Source organism: Ovis aries, chromosome 2 (assembly GCF_016772045.2).
Source record: "Ovis aries strain OAR_USU_Benz2616 breed Rambouillet chromosome 2, ARS-UI_Ramb_v3.0, whole genome shotgun sequence".
Lineage (NCBI taxonomy): Eukaryota > Metazoa > Chordata > Mammalia > Artiodactyla > Bovidae > Ovis > Ovis aries.
The window spans coordinates 22,161,089-22,176,893 of record NC_056055.1 but is presented as its reverse complement, the minus strand read 5'-3'; positions in this window follow the sequence as shown (position 1 = coordinate 22,176,893).

Genomic DNA, 15,805 nt, shown 5'->3' with positions numbered 1-15,805 from the left:
AGACTTCTTAATATCAAATTTACAGTGTAAAAAGGTGAGAGATTTTTGTATGTGATTAGATGTTTACTTCCATGGATTCATCTTAAGTCAGAAAAAGAATGTGGCTCAGTCATCCTCAGATCTGAAATGGCATCTCACACAAATACGCTGTGTAGTATTATACACTGAGTAATAGAAGATCTGATCAATAGCGCACCAGATTAATAGTAATAATAGTAACTGTCTTCAGATGTCAAGATACCGTTCCAAGTTGATTACATCTGCTGACTCATTTAGTCCTCAGAAGGACCTGATGGGGAAGATGGTATCACAGTTGTCTCCCTCACTGCTTTAAAGCAGAGATGGATAGCATCACTGACTCAATGAGGACATGAATCTGAGTAAACTCTGGGAGATAGTGAAGGATAGGGGAGCCTGGCATGCTGCATGCTGTTCATGGGGTTGCAAAGAGTTGGATATGACTTAGTGACTAAACAGCAACAACTCCTTTAAAGAGGAGGAGAGGGAGGCACAGGGGAAGTTAAGCAAATCTCCCAGGATCACAAAACTACCAAGAGCAGAACTCAGAATTCTAAGCGGAGGTAGTCGAGAAATGTAGTCTTATAGTTCTTATGGGATCTTAACCTGCATGGTGACTGCACCCCAGGACTTAGTCAACTGCAGTCACTAGAGAAGGGTGAGCATCTGTATTGACAAACAGCTCTGTAGTTGACTGTGAGTGTAGCTTTTTTTTAAAAAAATGTATGTATGTATGTATGTATTTTTGGCTGCATGGGTCTTTGACGCTGCATGGGGTTTTCTCTAGTTCCAGCGAACAGGGCCTACTCTCTGGTTGTGGTACGTGGGATTCTCATTGCAGTGACTTCTCTCATTATAGAGCATGGTCTCTGGATGCATGAGCTTTAGTACTTGCACACATGTGGGCCATAAAGCCTGGGCTCAGTAGCTGTGGCACATGGTCTTAGTTACACCCCCCCCCCCCCCCCCCCCCACCCCCCACCCCCACATGTGGGATCTTCCCTGATCAGGGATTGAACCTGTGTACCCTGCTTTGGCAGGTGGATTCTTTACCACTGGGCCACCAGGGAAGTCCAGGAGTATATTTTTGAGCTGGATAAATTAGGGCTTGAATTCCGACTCCCATATTAACTGGCTGTATGAGATTGGGCAAGTTGTTTAATCTTTTGGAGTCTCGGTTTTCTTGTTAGTTAAATGAGGGGAGGGGTATTTATAGTTTTGTGTAAATTAAATGAGTTATCATATGTGAAGCACTGGCGTGGAATACACGTTTAATAAAGAGAAGGTATTGTTATTATTCTGGAGAGTTTCCCAAATCTTTTTATGCTCAAGTAACATTCTTTCAGATGCATTCTTTGGAGGGTGTGTGTATGTAGTGGGGTGTTTGTGCTTAGCCTCTCAGTCGTGTCTGACTCTTTGCAACCCCATGGACTGGAGCAACCCCAGACTGCTCCTCTGTCCATGAGGATTCTCTAGGCAAAAACACTAGAGTGGGTTGCCATGTCCACTCCAGGGGATCTTCTCAACCCAGAGGTTGAACCCAGGTCTCCCGTATTGCAGGTGCGTTCTTGACCATCTGGGGCCGCCAGGGAAGCCCCATGAAGTGGAGGTGTCATTGAATCTGTAGCTTTGTGTTTGTGGTCTGCTTTGGAATTACTCTTGCTCATTAATTCAAGGAGAAATATGTGTATAGTCTATATCTTATTATGATTTCCAATAAGTGCCTTGACATGATTTCAGAAAAACTCTTAAAATAGTATCTCACAGAAATATATTGCTTACTTGACACATTGGGTAATAGAGAAAATGGCTCTATGCCAGTGAGTCCTGGCTCTCTGGTCCTCTTATGAATGGGATGAAATAGCTTAGTGTGTGAGCAAGTCCTTGAGCAGAAGAGATGAAAATCAAAAGGCTGTCAACCTCAGTCTTGGCCTTCTGCCTGTTGAGAAAGACTGCAGAGAGCACTGACTAATATCTGGAGATAATATATTGGAAAATGGCAGTGCACTCATGTCCTATATATTACCCTTCCCTAGTTCTGCTGAGACACTCATTACTTTGGAAATGGTTGGATTATTATGAAAGAGAAATTGTTTAGTTTTTGTCTTCCAAATTTGACTCTTGCAGTCCAATTTAGAAAAATAGCTGTGGAAGGCAAAGCTATTGAGCTATAAGACCCAGGCTCTTTGAGAGGAGAAAAGCATTGCAAAAATGCAAAGGGAAAACCTGTAAGCAGCTGCGCATAAAGTTAGCCTGCGAACAGTGGAAATGGAGAAGAGGAGAGATGACCAGTCAGAAGTTCCCACCCTGGGAACTGAAAGGAGAGCAGGGCTGGGGGAAGCCCAGAGAGTGAAGAGACAAGCGCGTTTGGGGTGGAGGCCAGTGCGCTCCATGTTTGGAGCATGTTCATGGAAGCATGGGGTCAATATGATGGAATGCCCGTCCTCTGCCAGATTGACACTTTCTGTGACCAGGCTTCAGGGTGTGAGCTTCACTGGCAGACTGTCCTTCCCAGTTGGAGTGATGGCTGCTGCTGAGGTTCCATGTTAGCACCCTTGTTATACCTGTGAGGGCTCCTACAGACACGGCCTTCACCTCTCTAGCAGGAGTGATGCAGTCTGCCTTAACACTTCACCTGACCCATCTTAAGTAATTTGTGTGACTAATCCTCCGCCTCACAGTACAGGACACTCAACAGCATTCCCCTACACAGAATAATGGAATGCCGAATCTCCTCTGGGGGTGTTGCCCCACCCCCCAACTTCTGGACCTAAGAAGTTGAACAGAAAAAGCATTTTTTCCTAACTGGGAAAATGGCCAAGCATACTGTTGTTTTTAAAATATATATACAAATTATAGTCATAACTCCCTGTGAAGAAGAAACATGATGTATTTTGGAAGAATGATATATGTTCTGTTTTTCACATTAAAGCTGGTCACTTTATTAGCTTATGAGTAAATAGCAGGGAAACTGTTGAACAGCAGAGACTGTGTTTAATAAGAGGCATCCGACTCTTAAGTGGGAGGGAAAGCGGACATAATAAAAGGAGAGTTATTTGATTTTTCCATTGCAGAAATTATTTTGAGACAAATACTGCTTGCAAGGAGATCATCCTTCTTATTTAACTTTGAAAGTTTATTGGGCTTGGTTGTATGGATCATTCAGCTTCAAAGTACCTTCCTTCATAGGTATTCCATTTGCTCCTTTTTATACCCTTGTGAAGAAGGAAAGCAGATATTGTAAATCCTATTTTACAAAGAACAAAGTAAGGTTTGTAGGGTGAGGAAATTGAGGAACAAAGGAACTTGGGAAAAGCTATTGTCATGGATCCCTTTTGATACCAGAAGTGTGGTGTTTACAGTCATTTGGTAAATGTATGTATGAAGAAAATGTATATTCTGAAATGAATGTTTTCAGAGTCTTCTGGAAATGCTGCCAAATTTTAATTTCTCTAGGAAATCATATATATATACATGCATACATGCATACCATACTATTCCCATGCAATTTAGGGACTTTGGAAGGAGAACAGCAGCTTTGATTTTATAATGCTCTTAGTTTCTCATTTTCTGAAGGGACTTCAGGTGGGATTTGAATGGCTCTTCCCAAATCAAGGCTATTATGGTAAATAATTCTTACCTAATACTTCCTAGCAGTAGTCACTGAGTCAATTCTTTGTGTCTTAGAATATTTTGTCTTCACCTTCCTTGGCATAGACATGTAGAATTTAAGTAATTTTATATGTGTCTGATTTGCTAATGCTGAATATTTGGAAACGTCTTAATGCCAAAAAGCAATGAAAGCCAGGATCCCTCTGGAGACCTTTACATGCTCTTTGCTACAAGAGACTGATGAACGAAGAAGGCAGGACACTCAGGACAAACATCTCTGATGTGGGAGTGAAAGTTACATTAGCAGATTCATTCCTCCAGTATTAACCCTAATGTTCATCAGATTGTAGTTGTGGTGATGTTGGTGGAGGTGAATGGCAGTGTGAAAAACTAGACTGAAAAGGATTTTAATGGTTGATGTGGATTTTGTGACACATAGCTCAAGTAAAAACATACACACACACACACACCAATCGTGTCTCATAAAATTCTATGGAATAGGTAGGGAAGGTTTTATTATCTCTATTTTATGAATGAGGAAATTGTGGCTCTGGAAGGTAAAATGACTTGCCCAATACCATATACTCAACCATCCATATTTCTCCCTGTTGGAGAAAATGTAACATTGCACTCAGCCTGAGAGTTCCCCAAGAGATAGGAGGTTTTGGTAATATGTATCTGTAGCTCAGTTTCACTGCATGATTATGGGAGAGGCAATACCTGAGGCTTACTCTAATTGCTGGGGCAGTGGGAGTCTCCAGTGATTTTTTTGGATTATGAGTGTAAGCAGGAAGGAACCTCAAACTCAAGGTTAGAGACCTGTGTTGCCTAACATTAATGTTAACCTAACATTAGTAGTAAATGACCAGACCTCAGCTGGTGCATTTTCACATCAACACGAACACCTGAAACAGACACACGGAATCAGCTGAGGTCCAGGAGGAATGAGTCTCACCTCTGCAATCTCTGAGCATTGAGAGAAAAATGGACTCAGCAGGATTTTAGGCAGAATTAAGTACAGGAAATCCTCAGGTCTTTGGTTCATTTCTATATCCTTCACCTAGCCGGGCTTCCAAAATACTTCTTTTGCAAACTCTCCTAAAATGATTTCTGCAGCATTTGCTATTATAGTGACTCCCCTTGATTAGGGGATACAGTAGGAGAGACTGTAAACCTGAGGTTGGCAAATGCTGGGCCATGGGCCAAATCTAGCCCACTGCTTACGATTGTAAATGCAGTTTTATTGGAACCCACAGTCATCCCCATTTGTTTCCATATAGTCTGTGGTTGCTTTTGTACTAGCAATGCAGAGTTGAGTAGATGCAGCAGAGACTATATGGCACACAAAATTAAAAATATTTATTCTCTGGCTCTTTACAGAAAAAGTTTTCTGACCTTTGTCCTGGACTATTAATACCAAAATGCTTTAATCTTGATGTCAGCTCTGATTACTCAGGAGTTACTTCCTGAACACTGGGATTGTGTTGCTGGTCAATGAGAAAGAGTGCTGAGCTCAATTAGCAATGTCTGCTATAGACACAAAAGCCAGGGTGGGTGGCACTTGTGCCAAGTATTTGTCATTCCCTACTGCAAGCTTTGTTTTCTCTCATGCCTTGAAGACTGTCCTTAAGAGAAGGCAGAGCGGGTGACTTTCGCCTTCCTGAATACATTAAGACAACCAGTCATAGATATGACTTGAATGCCATTACTTTGCTCTTTGCTTTACAAGTGGTTAGTTGTCCCTACAGTTCTGAAAGGTAGATATTTATCTTTATTTTGTGGCTGAGGAAATTAAGATACAAGGAGATTCAGTGATGTTTAGTACTGAACCCAAAGAAAGAAAAGAAAGTGAAGTCACTCAGTCATGTCCAACTCTTTGCAACTTTATGGATTTTAACCCTCTGTCCATGGGATTTTCCAGGCCAGAGTACTGGAGTGGGTTGCCATTTCCTTCTCCATAGACCCCAAATATGGTTCCAAAGATAGTATGAATATCTGTTGGGTTGAGTTAAATTTGAAAGAGATCACAATGTCATTAGCAGTCTTTCCTGCTGAGTAATCAGAGAAATACTCCTAATATCTAAGAAGCTTAAGCTGCAGGGCATTCACATTTTAACATATAATATCTCAATAAGGCCAATTACATCTTTTTAAAAAACAGCTGTAAATTTGAACATTATATTAGGCTTCCCTAGTGGGCCAGATGGTAAAGAATCTGCTTGCAATGCAGGAGACCTAGGTTTGATCCCTGGCTTGGGAAGATCCCCTGGAAGAAGAAATGGCACCCCCATTCCAGTATTTTTGCCTGGAGAATCCCATGAACAGAGGAGCCTGGTAGGCTACAGTCCATGGGGTCACAAAGAATTGGACACAACTGAGCATCCTAGAACATTATGGACAAAAACAGAATAGTATTAACTATATAAAAATCATGAGCTTAAAGTAAACATATAAAATATTCTTGCCAAATTGAGAAAAGATTTTTAGGAAACAATACAGATATATTTTAAAATCCTTGCATCTATGAAGCCCAGAAAAAATAGAACAATACCAAACTAGACACAATTGGCAAGGAAGATGAACAGACATTCTAAAAGATGTTATCAATACATGCCCAGAAAAAGCATATCATTATTAATAATTCATGAATGCATAGTAAAATAATAACATACTCTTTCACTTATCAATTAATGAATGCAGACTTTTTAAAGATTTAAACTAAATGCAGTGGCAGATATAATTTTAAAAGTATTCTAATATCCTGTTATTGAAATGAAAATCGGTATGACCTTTCTTCAAAATAACTTGGTCATATGATTCAAGATTTTTTAAAGTATTCTTATCTTTTGTCCTAATAATTCCTAAGTTCTAGAAAACTTAAATTAATCAAAGATGATCACAATGATTTAGGTACATAGGTGCTAGTCATAGCATTATTTATAACCAGGAAAGCTTGAAAATAACTAAAATGTATAACGATAGAGGACTGATTAGATACTATATTTATATGATGAGTGCTTCCTATAAATTAAATGTATTTTTAATAATAATTACATGGATAACATTTATCAGGTTTTAAGTATGAAGGAAAATAAAACTGAGAATACGATATCACCAAATATTGCAAAACAACCTGTGGTTTTGAGTGTGCAAGATGGAGAAGCTCTATACAGTCAGCAAAAACAATACCAGGAGCTGACTGTGGCTCAGATCATGAACTCCTTATTGCCAAATTCAGACTTAAATTGAAGAGAGTAGGGAAAACCGCTACACCATTCAGGTATGACCTAAATCAAATCCCTTATGATTACACAGTGGAAGTGAGAAATAGATTTAAGGGCCTAGATCTGATAGATAGAGTGCCTGATGAACTATGGAATGAGGTTCGTGACATTGTACAGGAGACAGGGATCAAGACCATCCCCATGGAAAAGAAATGCAAAAAAGCAAAATGGCTGTCTGGAGAGGCCTTACAAATATCTGTGAAAAGAAGAGAAGTGAAAAGCAAAGGAGAAAAGGAAAGATTTCAGCATCGGAATGCAGAGTTCCAAAGAATAGCAAGAGGAGATAAGAAAACCTTCTTCAGCAATCAATGCAAAGAAATAGAGGAAAAGAACAGAATGGGAAAGACTAGAGATCTCTTCAAGAAAATTAGAGATACCAAGGGAACATTTCATGCAAAGATGGGCTCAATAAAGAACAGAAACGGTAGGAACCTAACAGAAGCAGAAGATATTAAGAAGAGGTGGCAAGAATACACAGAAGAACTATACAAAAAAGATCTTCATGACCCGGATAATCACGATGGTGTGATCACTCATCTAGAGCCAGACATCCTAGAATGTGAAGTCAAGTGGGCCTTAGAAAGCATCACTACGAACAAAGCTAGTGGAGGTGATGGAATTCCAGTGGAGCTATTTCAAATCCTGAAAGATGGTGCTGTGAAAGTGCTGCACTCAATATGCCAGCAAATTTGGAGAACTCAGCAGTGGCCACAGGACTGGAAAAGGTCAGTTTTCATTCCAATCCCAAAGAAAGGCAATGCCAAAGAATGCTCAAACTACCACACAATTGCACTCATCTCACATGCTAGTAAAGTACTGCTCAAAATTCTCCAAGCCAGGCTTCAGCAATACGTGAACCATGAAATTCCTGATGTTCAAGCTGGTTTTAGAAAAGGACTGAGGAACCAGAGATCAAATTGCCAACATCTGCTGGATCATGGAAAAAGCAAGAGAGTTCCAGAAAAACATCTACTTCTGCTTTATGACTATGCCAAAGCCTTTGACTGTGTGGATCCCAATAAACTGTGGAAAATTCTGAGAGAGATGGGAATACCAGACCACCTGACCTGCCTCTTGAGAAATCTGTATGCAGGTCAGGAAGCAACAGTAAGAACTGGACATGGAACAACAGACCGGTTCCAAATAGGAAAAGGAGTCCGTCAAGGCTGTATATTGTCACCCTGCTTATTTAACTTCTATGCAGAGTATATCATGAGAAACGCTGGACTGGAAGAAACACAAGCTGGAATCAAGATTGCCGGCAGAAATATCAATAACCTCAGATATGCACATGACACCATCCTTATGGCAGAAAGTGAAGAGGAGCTAAAAAGCCTCTTGATGAAAGTGAAAGAGGAGAGTGAAAAAGTTGGCTTAAAGCTCAACATTCAGAAAATGAAGATTACGGCATCTGGTCCCATCACTTCATGGGAAATAGATAGGGAAACAGTGGAAACAGTGTCAGACTTTATTTTTGGGGGCTCCAAAATCACTGCAGATGGTGATTGCAGCCATGAAATTAAAAGACGCTTACTCCTTGGAAGAAGAGTTATGACCAACCTAGATAGCATATTCAAAGCAGAGACATTACTTTGCTGACTAAGGTCCGTCTAGTCAAAGCTATGGTTTTTCCTGTGGTCATGTATGGATGTGAGAGTTGGACTGTGAAGAAGGCTGAGTGCCGAAGAATTGATGCTTTTGAACTGTGGTGTTGGAGAAGACTCTTGAGAGTCCCTTGGACTGCAAGGAGATCCAACCAGTCCATTCTGAAGGAGATCAGCCCTTGGATTTCTTTGGAAGGAATGATGCTGAAGCTGAAACTCCAGTACTTTGGCCACCTCATGCAAAGAGTTGACTCATTTGAAAATACTCTGATGCTGGGAGGAATTGGGGGCAGGAGGAGAAGGGGACGACAGAGGTTGAGATGGCTGGATGGCATCACTGACTCGATAGACGTGAGTCTGAGTGAACTCCAGGATTGGTGATGGACAGCAAGGCCTGGCGTGCTGCGATTCATGGGGTCGCAAAAAGTCAGACACGACTGAGCGACTGAACTGAACTGAAGTGATATATGGATATAGATATATAGATACAGATGTATATGTGTGCCTGAAAAATATTCAAGATATTAAACAATAATTATTTCTAGATAGTCAGATTATGAATATATTTTCTTTGTTATATTCTTTTGTTGTTTTTGTTGGTAGTATCTCAGTCGTGTCCTACTCTTTTGCAACTCCATGGACTGTAACCCACTAGGTTCCTCTGTCCTTGGGGGTTCCTGGGCAAGAATACTGGATGAGTTGCCATGTCCTACTCCAGAAGATCTTCCCAACCCAGGGATTGAACCTTATATATCCTTTATATCCTGCATTGCAGGCAGATTTTTTACTGTTTGAGCCACAGGGGAAGCCCATATTCTTTTGTACTTTTTAATTATTTGAATCTCTATTGTGTATTTTTTGATGTCCAGGAAAGTAACAAATAACCTTAAAAATAAGAATGGCTAACAAGGTTTTGCAACAGTAGTCATTGTATTTATAGGCTCAAATGAGTGTTCCATGTGTGCATGATGAGATTTAAGAGGAGATAGAGGAATCAGTTTTTACTGCTAATTTTATTAACCATAACGCTTCAGCTAAGCAAGTTGACAACCACAAATGCCAGTAAAAGCTGAGTAAATGTTTACAAAAGTTTTTCTAAAGACAATTTCTCACTTTTTTGACTGACTGGGGTTACACCAGATTTTCAAAAAACATATTATAAATAAGTTTGTATTTAAAAATAACAACCCACTTACTATGAATTTTACAATGTTATAATAAATAAATCAGCACTGCCCTTCAGTCCTGATACTGACAAAAGAAATTCTTTCAAGATTGCCCTCCCTCCTTTTCCTGTGTTTGTAAATTATCGAAGTCTTGCTCCTGGGTTAGTGTCTTCTGAAATACGGAGTAGTCTTTAATTCTAGTCAGTAATCTACTGAAGTCTGATCTTCTGTGGTTTTAACAAGGGCCTGCATTTTCAGGGTTGAGTCTCTTCCATTAGCAGTAAGAATGCTTGTTTCTAATTCTCCTGTAGGAGAAAAGGAAGGAAGAAAGGAAGGGAGGGAAGATGGGAGGGAAGGAAGAAGGGATCCCTAACATACTTTGATGCCTGGTATGAAATTCCTTGGAATACAACCGAAAGCTAAAATCTGAAATTGGTTTCTCATGGTAGAGTGCTTAGTATTTTTTGTTTGTTTGTGTTTTGGTTTGATTTTTAACCTTAATGTCTTGGTCTGAGTTTTCCCTAGGTTGCCTGAAGGTGCATTGCCAGGGAATGCACTGGAGCAACTGAAGCTTGAGCAAGCAATGTGTTCCTTGTTGATTTCTAACATGTCACTAGGAGAAGGGAGGATGCATTTACCTTTAAAGCTTAAACCATCTTCATCACTCATAGGCTGTTCTCTTCACCATAGAACTCTCTTGTGATCATATAGAAAATAAATATTACAGATTTTCCATGTCAGTTCTGGAATGAGTGGATAATTAGAGATTAACAGGGATATTTGTCATTCAAATTTAACGCTGTCAAAGAGTATTTCTCAGTTTTCATTCTGAAATAGTTTTAAAAGTGAATATAACTTTAAACATGATAATTTACAAATTTCTTCTGTATCTCCTATCAATTATTTTTCTTACTGAACCAATGAAGTAGGTAAGGTTATATAATGGTTATCATTCTCATTTTATGGAAGAGGAAAGAGGTTCAGGTTGCATAGCTCAAAGTCACATAGTTGAGACTTAGAAGAAAGGATTCAAAGTCAGGCCTTCTGACTGCTTCCACTGTACAGCATTATTTACTGGACACCAAAACATCCAAATGCAACTGCACAAGTAGAAATATCTACTCTGGTTCCTTTTGTGACTCACTAAGGGATACGACTTAGTGACTGAACAATAATGATAACAGTACTTGTAGAAGTGATCTTTGACTGTACCAAATCCCCAGATACCACGTCACAAATCAGTAATTCTTAAAAAAAGTTTAATTTATGCCATGAATTTATGTTGATGCTAGTTTGCATTTTTGTGACTCATTTCACAAACCATGCCATCTCTTTGAATCTGGAAAGCCTAAGAAGAATATTTATGAAAAACATACAGCTGCATGAAATCAAGGGGTCGGGCCAGTCCTGGGTAACTGCACAATGCAGTTGTGGACAACGTTTACTGCTAGTAGACCCTGACCTTTTATTCACTGTTCCTAAATAGAGTCCCAAAATGGGAATATAAATACAAAAATAAATTTCAAGGTAATACAAAAAACAGGGTAGAACAGGATTGAGAAAGAACCTATTCAGGCTTCACCCCTTGAAAGAGATCCAGTCAAAGAAGCTGAGAAGAAATTTCGTACTTCTCCTTCCTTCTGTCTCCTGAGCTAGGGACCAGCAGCTAGGCCAGTGAGTCAGGAGACTTACCATTGTCCCTGATTATGAGCGCTTCTCTGTGACATGGCTAAAACACTATACCTCACAGTTGCACATTTACTCAGAAAAAGTAAAAAGTGAGAGAGGTAAGAACTTTAGTCACAGTAAATGCTTTGGAAGGGAATTTTAAATTTTAAATTCTTTCAGTTCAGAATCAGAAAGAATGAAACAGTTAGGATAGGGTATTTTGTATAAATAGAGCAAAGATACATCAGAAGATGATAGGAATTACTGGAAAATTTGGCTTGGAATGCAAACTCTGCTTCATTGTACCCTCTAGTTGAGGATAAATCTGATTAGCAGATTTGTGGAGTTTTTTTTTTTTTTTTTTTTTTTTTTTTTAGAAGCAGGGCTAAAAGCAACCAATTTATCAAGTCTGGATAGACTTTACCTCGTTAGAAGATAAAGAGATAGAAACAAAACTAAATAAATAGGGGCTGTAGTAAATTAATATAAAACAAGGAGAAATAAATTTTATTTTGAAGAGTCAAGGGTAAGTTTATCTGAGACAGTAATTAACTGTAGGATTCAGAAGAGTGTTTCATAAAACCCATCTTCTTCATTAGAAAGCAAGAAAGCATAGTCCTTAAGAGACAGAGAGCAATAAAGAAAGCTATAAAGAAGCTATAAGCAATAAAGAAATCATAAGGTCAACACAAAAGAAAGAACAAGATATAAAGGAATATGAATAATATAATAAGGATTTTGAGACAACAAAAATGCAATAACAAGCACTAAAAATATGTTTTTGGTAACACTGGACCAGATTATTTGGATCAGTCTTCTTGCTGAGAACAACTAGAGAAGCTAGACGAAATATAAACAGTATTTATTTGAAGACATTAGATAGCTACTAAAATAGAAAGGGTTTTCCGGAAACAAGTTCTGGAAAGGAAGCAAATTGCTTTTCTCATCAAACCTGCTGATTCTGAAAGTGTTAGTCTAGAGCTTGAGAAATTGATCAGAATTTATGGCAGATAACCAGGGCTGGTGGTGTGAAAAGTGAATTTCATTGTCTGCCCAAGTCAAGATGCCCTGGTTTACGCACTTGACTTTAAGGGACCATGAAAGGCTACAATCTAGGAGTAAGAATACATCAGAGAGAGAAAGAGAGCTTCTTTTTATATTGGGATCTGCAAACTTCTCAGGGCCAGATGATGAATATTTTAGACTTTGTGGGCCATACAGTCTTTATTGTAACTCCTCAACTCATCTATTGCAGCATGAAACAGACAGAGACAATATATAAATGAATGGTGTGATTGTGGGCTCCTATAACATTGTATTTACAGAAACAGGCATATAATTCTGTTCTTCATTAGTGCCTGGGATTATGGGTTAGGTACTAGCCATGACACCGGGGTCAAGAAAGCAGCTCGAGTTAGACCCCTGCTTCCTTAGTGGGAGGGGAAGACAAAGAGGGTTTCAGGTAACCTCTGTCCCAGTGTGGGATTACTCCTTGTGTGCTAAGCAGAATAATGCTCTGGCCAAGGAGGCCCCAGTTCTCATCTTCAGATCCTATGAATATACTTTGTTACTGGCAAAGGGAAGTTAAGGTTGCAGGTGGAATTGAGATTGCTAACCAGCTGACCTGAAGATAAGGAGAGGACCTTGAGTTAATCCAGTGTAATCACAAGGGTCTTTCAATGTGGAAAAGAAAGGTAGAAGAGTCAGTCAGAGTCAGAGACATGACTACAGAAGCAGCAATTGGAATTATGCAACATGAGAAAGTGTTGATTGGCCAATCTGGGCTTAAAGATGGACAGGGGCCACAAGACAAGGAATTCTGGCAGCCTTTAGAAGTTGAAATATGTAAGAAATTGTATCCTCTGTTACGTTTTCCCAAAGGGAGGCTTGATTTTACCCATTTTGGATTTCTGATGAAAGGACAGATGTCTGTTGTTTTAAGCCACTAAGTCTGTGGCTTAAAGGGCTTTTCTTGTGGCTCAGCTGGTAAAGAATCTGCCTGTAATGCAGGAGACTTGGGTTTGATCCCTGGGTTGGAAAGAACCCCTGGAGAAGGTAAAGACTACCAACTCCAGTATTCTGGCCTGGAGAATTCAGGCCTGTACAGTCCATGGGTTTGCAAAGAGTTGGACATGACTGAGCAACTTTCACCTCACTTCACTTCACTTCCAAGTCTGTGGCAGTTTGTTACAGCATCAATAGGAAATGAGTACACTTCTCATACCTGGGAATGGGGCTGGCTGTGGGGCTGACAATGCAAGTCAGGTGAAAGGAATCCCATATATATGGAGAAGGAGGAATGCAGAGATGGAGAAGAAAGCTGAGGCCAGAGTGGCTCATTTCCTTTGCAGGTGAGTTATGCAAACTGATGAGGTCTCAGTTCTCCAAGCTCTATATTCTAGGAATTAAGATCAGGAACAATTGCCCAGCTGTGCATAATCCTTCATGATTTAATGTTTATTTAAAATGAGCAAGTCCATAATTAACTCAGTTACTTGTTTATCCAGCCCCAGTTATTTCTATCCTGCTGTTTGATTAGAACACAACTGATGAGATTGTGACTTAAAAAATTCAAAAATCAATATTCCTTCTATTAAAATGTCTATATGTGTGACCTGAAGCTGGATAAGTATTATGACACATAAATTCATTAAGTGGCTATAGTGATAGGATTTTACCTTTGTAGTAACTAGATGGTGACATGATGGACAAGAAGGAGAAACATGAAGGTTACCTTGTAAAACTCCTTCAAAAAAAAAAAATTAACATGGAAAAAAAAATATTAACATGGGATATATCCTCTATAGCTTTTGAACAAGGCATTTAGACAGTAGATAGTATATTCTAAGGTGAATGGTTTTATAGAACTTGTTAAACAACTCACACATTTTGAGACTATAAGAGCGGAAGTTTATTGAAGATTACAGAGAATTTTATGAAAATTTCTTTGTGAAGACCTGATACTTACCTCACCTGTAGGGGTAGGGATGCATGGGGGGACTGTATTTCCCTCACCTCAGGTCTCATGAAGGGGAAGATTCTTTCCTACACTTAGGCACTGTGGACTGATGTCTGCTCCATGCCTGAGAATACCAGAGAGACAGATGCTATCTGAAGCTGCTCTTGGAGACAGAGCAGAGGCTGCCTTCGAGAGCAGTGCAGTTCCCTTCAGTAGCAGGGTAAAGATCCCAAGATCCCAAGGAGAAGGATGGATTCATGTCCATCATCAGAATGTTGGCCTGGGTTCATTTAAAAAGACTCTGCCCAAAAGAGTGTCTTCCAGATATAAGGGGGAATCTCAGCCAACAGAAGTTGAGGGTAGACCACTGGACACAGAAGGGCATTTGTGATGGCCAGCTGATGGAGATCCCCTGCCAGATCAAGAGAATTGTGGTCAGGAAGGTCCAGCAGTAAGCCATCAACAGGTCAAAAAAGTGCCCCAAGAGCTGGAGTCACTTTTAAACATTTGCCAGGTCCAAAGGAGGCTTTGTATCCCCCACCTGTCATGCCCTGATTGTGTCTCTTGACTCTCACTCCATGAACCCAGAGGGCCATGAGAGGAGGAGTGACTGCCCCCTAAATCTGATGAGAGAGCCTTCAGAAGGACACAGAGAGAGCCCGATGTGGCTGGAGGCTATGGCTACTGACCTGAAGCAGGTGAGAGGGAGAGAGAGAACAGGCCAGGCTGGAGGTGGAGCCATACGTCTGAAGGTCATGGGATATAGCTGAGTGCATCGAACTATACAAGATTCCCCAGGGAACCTTCTCCCTCCTACCCCTCCCCCCAAAATGGAAATACAGAGAATGAATCAGTTAAATGGTGGAAATTAGAGTAGGGAGGTGCGTTAAATACTAAGAACAGGTCCTCACTGAACCCTTTTGGTCTAAGGCCCTCATTTATGAAATCTCTTCCTGATGTCGGGGCTTCAGTCCGTGATACAAGAGGTTGTGGGTAAAAGGTCACCTAGAAATCAAATCCATAAGCTTTATGTTACCAGTCTGTAGAACTAATGAATAGAGTCATTTAGTCAGAGATGTAAGGGGAAATAGAGCTACTATGAAATGAATTTTGGATTATTTATTAGACCATTGAATCACACTCTTATTTGCTCCTATATATGAATACTAATACTGCCAGGAGTGTCTTCTAGAATGCAAGGAAATGATAATAACTTTAGTAGCAATAACTGCGATTTACTGAGCTACACTTTGCCAGGCCCTGACTAGGCCTTTTCTGTACAATGTTGTTAATCTTCCCTGGAACAAAGAAGGGAAGCTGTATTGGCCAAGGACGTGAATTAGGTCACGGCAGAGAATTCTTATTTCCCATGCATAGCACCAGTGACTGGTTTGTTCCAGTCTATTAATTATTTAAATAGTTATTATCTATGTTTGTCCTTCTTGCTTGAAGTGAAAACTGCTGATCTAAGCTTATCTGCGTTAGCATCTTGTA